Below are 5,000 nucleotides of genomic sequence, written 5' to 3'. Positions count from 1 at the left end.
ACACACACACACACGCACACACGCACCCTCAGAAGCAAGCCTACAAACAGGATAAAGCAATGTTCCTGACTCCGCTTTCTGAAACGAAAAGAAAAAAAAAACATCCTGTGTATAAATACACCACCACTTGAAGCTGTGTGTGTGTGTGTGTGTGTGTGTGTGTGTGTGTGTGTGTGTGTGTGTGTGTGTGTGTGTGTGTGTGTGTGTGTGTGTGTGTGTGTGTGTGTGTGTGTGTGTGTGTGTGTGTGTGTGCCTTTGCCCGTGTGAGTGTGTGTGCATGTCTAAAGCCGCTTGCAGGGGGAACAAGTGCACGGTGTAAATTGAGTGTTGATGGAGTGCTGAAGCACAGAAGCAGACACATGGCTGCCGTCTGTAATAGCAGACACATGGCTGCCGTCTGTAATAGCAGACACATGGCTGCCGTCTGTAATAGTCTGTAATAACAGACACATGGCTGCCGTCTGTAATAACAGACACATGGCTGCTGTCTGTAATAACAGACACATGGCTGCCGTCTGTAATAACAGACACATGGCTGCCGTCTGTAATAACAGACACATGGCTGCCGTCTGTAATACGCATGTACTGTAGCTAACAGTGATGTCTGTGGCTACAGCATGGCCTTGGTTTAAGCATTATGTTATACTTTAGCTGTTGAAAAATAGCAAATCTACAAGCTCATAGTGCGGCACCTAAGCTTGTAGATCTGCTATTTTTCAATAGCTAAAGCATTACATAATGCATGAAACACCAAAAGAGGTTATTCCCGCCCCAAAATGGGTTAATTTGAATCCTGAAGAATTACAGTTTTGGACGTGTGGAGGTTTCCAACCCCACCGACACAGAGACGTAATCAAACCCACGACAGGGCTGGGCTGCTTTCAACACATGTAGGCATAAAAATAAACAAACAGAAAGAAAAGAAAAGGAAATACAGCCGCAGGGAGAAGCAACCGTCTCTGAAAGCAAGATTAGTTCCAAAAGCACACGAGTATAATGTCAAAAGGGCGTCGTGTCGGAACCGACAACATAACTCAATTTGTTTCATCCCCACAACAGAACAGAAAGGCCAGGAGTCGAGGACTTTACAGTATCAATCACGATTTAAACATTTACTTTTTTATCTTCCAAAAAATGTGATGTGAAGTATAACTAAACTATTTAACAACGCGTTTCCATGCCCTCGAGACGTGAGGAGGTTCGTGTCACGACTCGCAGGAAACATGACATTCTTTCATATTTCCTTTTTCTAGACGTTGTCGGAGATGCCAAACAAATTGATGAATGCTGATCTGTCTGTCTGTCCCCACCGATCAACACCAATATCTGTCTGACTGTCTACCAGTAGTCATTATAATGCATTACGTGACCCGTTTCAATATTTATTATTTTTATCATTACAATAATTCATCATTCCCTGATGAAGGCTTAACCGCCGAAACCTTGGTTTCATCATGTCTTAATTAATCTGCGTCCTAAATACAATATTGGCCCTTTGGCTATCAGCGTGCAGTGCGTCCACATTCTGGTTATTTCAAGATTCCCTCTTCAGTGGTGCTCAATATTTCATGTCAAGGACCCCAAAAATGATATTTGGCCACCAAACCCCATCTGAAAGAATATATATTCAAAAATTTGCGCCACATTTTCACGATTTAAAACAAAATAGCAGATCTACAAGCTTGTAGATCTGCTATTTTTCAATAGCTAAAGTGTAACATAATGCTTAAAACACCAAAAGGGGTTCCCGCCCTGAATAGGTTCAAATAGAAGATCTACAAGCTCACAATGTAAGCTTGAAACGAGACATTCTGCATAAAGATTACTTTCTGCTTTTGGTACTTAAAGTACATTGTTTTGACACCAATACTTTTTGTACTTTTATAAGTGCATTTGGATTACCGGACTTTTACTAACAGAGTGATTCTACAGTGCAGTATTGATATTTCAATCGATACTTTCGGTACAAATCCAATCCACTTTATTTATACAGCACTTTTTACAACTTAAAGTTTACAAAGTGCTGTACAGAAGAATACAGCTAAATACACTGTAGCTAAACACAGCAGAGAACAGCAGCAAAACACAATAAAACAATAACATTTTCTTTTTTTTGGCACTAAAAATGATCAGTAGTTTTTCCACCACTGCCTACAAAATGTAAGCAGTGTTGTTTTTGGCAGCAAATTAAAATTTTAGTTTTAGTCATAGTCTTTAAAATGTGACTAAAACTAGTTTCATTCCAGTCACCTGGAATGTTTTAGTGTTAGTCTAGTTTTAGTCGACTAAACATCATAAGGTTTTAGTTGACTAAATCTACAGTTGATTTAGACTAAAATGTCTTTTGGCGGGACTTGATGCCGTCATAATGGCTGATTTTACAAAATAAAAATCTGCATGCAACCGAGTGTAAAATGACTTAATACTGGATCTCTTGTCCACTAGTCCCTCCCTAACATTGAATCTAGTTTGTATTTGTTGCTGAAATTGTCAATATATTTACTCTCAGTTTTAGTCACCATAACTTAGTTTCCATTCAGTTTTCATCAGTGGAAAAAAGGTAGTCGACGAACATTTTTCGTCATAGTCGACAAAATCAACACTGCACGTAAGGCACGGTGGGTGTCCATCGCCATGCAGCGAGACAGAGAGAGAGAGAGAGAGAGAGAGAGAGAGAGAGAGAGAGGACAGGAGAGATTAGCCCATTCTGACCTGAGAACAGATTCTAAAAATGTCTTCTACATCCTGACAGTGTTCTGAAAAAGCCATGTTTCTATGTCGGTCGTTCTTGAATTTTTCAAAAATAGCAGACCTACAAGCTCTTAGCGCGCCACTCGGTGGCGCACTAAGAGCTTGTAGGTCTGCTATTTTTGCCCGCCCCAAAATGGGTTAGACCCCCCCCCCCTACCACCACACCCCGGGGGGGGGCACACCTCACCCAGCTGGGGGGGGGGGGGGGGCTTCCATACCGCCATATAGCATCCTGCTATATACCGCCTGGAGCGCGCGAGGAAGGAGGAAGAGAGAGAAAGGCTTTGGAAGAGAACTAAGAGAGGAGGAGAGGACTCACTCACCGCTGGAAGCGTGGCAATGGAGAGAGGACCGTTACCTCTTCTGTCAGACCGTCCGTCTTCAAACCAACGTCTGTCTGTGCCCCTCTGGCGTTCTGTAACACACACACACACACAGAGTTCTTTTACACCGGTTTTATAACAGTCGCCTCGCCTTTAGGGCACTACAAAGTATAACTGTTCAGACGACAGGAGGTGAGAGACAGAAGGAGGAAGTAGGCGTTCACACGCCGCGGCCAGAGAAAGAGGAAGCGAGGTCGAGGAAGCCGGTTGAGGAAGAAAGAGAGAAAGAAAGAAAGAGCGGCAATATTCAAAGACCTATCAGATGAGAGAGAGAGAGAGAGAGAGAGAGAGAGAGAGAGAGAGAGAGAGAGATAGAGAGAGAGAGAGACAGACATCTTTAAATCACTTGAGCTCTACCAAACATCAAACATTTAGGAGCTTGTAGATCTGCTATTTTTTAAATTGAAGAACGACTGACATAAAAACATTCAGAAAACTGTCAGGATGTGGAAGACATTTTTAGAATCTGATCTCAGGTCAGAATGGGTTAATTTAATTTCAAGAAGCCCCATCATTCTGAGAGCGTTTACAAATGGAACCAAATTGGACCCTTATACCCTCCCCCCCCCCCGCAAGGAACTCAACCGTTCCCTTGGGGACCATGTACACTTTGAGAACCAACACCCTAAAAATATAGTCTGTGTTGTGAATCTACTGTACAAGCTCGTATAAAAGCTTGTCGAAGGCCTATAAAAAAGTAGCGACAGCGAGGGAGTTGGCCAAGTGTTCCAGGCGCATCATGACTCATACATATAGGCTCTGGCCTGACAGCGGGTCGCGGGTTCGAGTCCCGTTCATGACTGTCAATCTCCACTTGAAATTAGCAATAAACGCAGAAAAGCCCCAAAAACAATCTTTACCCCATTTTGGTGTTAGCATTATGCTATGCTTTAGCTATTGAAAAATAGCAGATCTACAAGCTCATAGCGCGCCACCGAGTGGCGCGCTACGAGCTTGTAGGTCTGCTATTTTTGAAAAATCAAAGAACCACTGACATAGAAACATAGCTTTTTTCAGAAAACTGTCGGGATGTAGAAGACATTTTTAGGTTGAAAAAAGGCGGTTAATTGTGTTTGTAATTGAGGAACTACTGTGTAGAACACCATGCTGTGGTAAACATGATGTGTCCCCTATAGCTTCTTCCCCACCAAAATGCCAGCCTGACAAAAATAGTAACTGCAGCAATGCATTGAATGCAACACACGTAATAACATTATTATGGTACGTTTAACCGAATCAAGGCGTTTCTCCACAAGAAATTAGGCCATTATTAAATCGTTTGACGGGAACATAATGTGCCTGTTGTAACCCCATTTGTGTAGCCTGTGAGTGCGTGGGTGCGTGCACACACGCATGCAGTACAATATTCACTTCTGATATAGTACAAAAGAAAATGGAAATACTTAGTTACTTTACAGTTTACACCATTGCCTGGCTTACACACTATAGTTGGATTGCCGCTGACATCCACACAACACAGCGAGTCTGAGCAAAGTCTTAAACATTGCAACATAATCATGTAGCTACTATTAAACTAAACAAAATAGCACTCATGTCCTGACAACGAACAAACCCCCACCGACGTGTTGGAAACCAGGCAGCGAGCGCATCGCTACAACTCAACACGCCACAGGTGAAGAAATGACACCAGGCAGCGAGCGCATCGCTACAACTCAACACGCCACAGGTGAAATGACAACCGTGGCAAAGCCCGTCTTCCTGCACGCCGTGAAAACACGACTCCGAGCGGCCTCCGGCCGTGAACTTGCGAGCGAGGACTAATGTGAGATTAATTGGCTCTGTAAGTGAGGGCGTGCGCCCGCTGCTTAAGGCAGAGCTTTCCAACCTTTTCTGGATCACGGCCCA

At 43.2% G+C, this 5,000-nt stretch overlaps 1 protein-coding gene across 1 annotated transcript in view; it reads right to left on the bottom strand.

Moving 5' to 3' along the window:
* Positions 1-5,000, bottom strand: part of elmo1 (engulfment and cell motility 1 (ced-12 homolog, C. elegans)) — a gene marked incomplete at its 3' end in the record, with an annotated part of 190,733 nt that overhangs the window by 137,661 nt on the left and 48,072 nt on the right. Inside the window, exon 2 of the mRNA XM_083766926.1 lies at positions 3,075-3,166. The remainder of the gene's footprint in view (positions 1-3,074; positions 3,167-5,000) is intronic.

The sequence above is a fragment of the Protomyctophum parallelum genome (assembly GCF_964188405.1).
Source record: "Protomyctophum parallelum genome assembly, chromosome: 1".
NCBI lineage: Eukaryota > Metazoa > Chordata > Actinopteri > Myctophiformes > Myctophidae > Protomyctophum > Protomyctophum parallelum.
This window is presented reverse-complemented; position numbering and strand designations above follow the sequence as displayed.